Genomic DNA, 1,264 nt, shown 5'->3' with positions numbered 1-1,264 from the left:
CGCTTTTGGCTAAAAGGAGTGCACTTGTTTCATCAGACATACGCTTTGGCCTAACATGTCCCGAAAAGGCAACCCAGTCATGATTTTTGATTTTTGTGACTGTAAAACACAATTTTTCACTTAACACAAAAACCTACGATGAATTCAAACAAAAATAACCTCGAAAAGAAACATACCGGTAAATTAATAAAAGCCTTTTCATGAAATCTTGGATTTGTTGCCTTGTTAAAAGAGAGCAGTTGCGTACCTGTGTGTGACCTGAGTTCCTCGCAGGCTGGACATGGTTTCCTCCAGGTTCTGGCGCAGGTCCGCAATGTTTTTCACAGTCCGCAAGCGCCTCGTCTCTGGGTCTTCACCTTTGGATCGCAAGCACAGCACATCTTGATTCCAAAACAAAACTGCTGCCGCGGAGAGCGCTCACCAACCTGAAAGGTCCTCGATGGAGGTTTGGTGGTTCTTGCTGAAGGTAACATCCCCGCCTCTTGCTACCGAGCTGGATTCGCTGCTCGCGACTCCCTCGCCATCCGTTTGGGATCTACGGGGACATGTGGAATTGAATGCGCCAAATCCATCATTCTGAATTGCGGCGCGTTTGGGTCCCCGGTATTCCACTCAAGAGGGATAAACCTGATTAAGAGTTAAATCGGCTGCGTTTCCCGTCTTGTGACCGGGCCGCAATATGAGTAGCTTAGTCCCGAATGCCAGTCAAGTTTATCTCTGATAGAGGCATCACACCTTTTGACTTTCACCAGCAGCACTGGCTAGTTATTCTTTCAGACGGGATAATATGGTTGACTAACTTGGCTTGGACACGCCCACCTGCTAATTTTGCTGAAAAAAAAATACTCTAATATGCAGCATTCACAATTATGGTACCGTTCATGGATCATTATTAGATAATTTGGCCACAATATATTGCATGGTATATCAAGAATTCAGAATTTTTCTTTTCAATTCGATCAGATATTCCCAAACGGCGCCGAGGAGCGCGATGATATCTGGTGGCGCTTTTTTACTGGCTGCTGCTGGATGACGTCACTTCGTGCGACACACATTCACAGGACTACAAGTCCCAGACGACTGCTTGAAAATCCTTCTTTCGACTCATCGTGAAATAAATTGAAAGTCGCTTTTGAAAATCAAAGCTATAATTATAGTTTGTTTTAGTTTGGAACTGTAAGCGTTTTTTTTTTTAAACACAAAAAAAATGCATTCACTTCAGCTGATCCGTTTCTTTCTCAGTTCAGCCAAAGCCCAGCTGCGC

The 1,264-nt window shown here is 44.2% G+C and overlaps 1 long non-coding RNA gene across 1 annotated transcript; it reads right to left on the bottom strand.

The window, feature by feature from the left end:
• Positions 1–322: 322 nt before the first annotated feature.
• On the bottom strand, positions 323–641 carry LOC109509519 (uncharacterized). The gene is made up of 2 exons (XR_002166963.1): positions 426–641; positions 323–356 (listed from the first exon to the last, which is right to left on the bottom strand). It is a non-coding gene; the product is annotated as an uncharacterized LOC109509519 (long non-coding RNA).
• Between the last annotated feature and the right edge of the window lie 623 nt (positions 642–1,264).

This window comes from Hippocampus comes, unplaced genomic scaffold, assembly GCF_001891065.2.
Source record: "Hippocampus comes isolate QL1 unplaced genomic scaffold, H_comes_QL1_v1.1 C16930386, whole genome shotgun sequence".
Lineage (NCBI taxonomy): Eukaryota > Metazoa > Chordata > Actinopteri > Syngnathiformes > Syngnathidae > Hippocampus > Hippocampus comes.
Note: the sequence above shows the minus strand (reverse complement) of the source record. Positions and strands in the feature narration are given on the sequence as shown.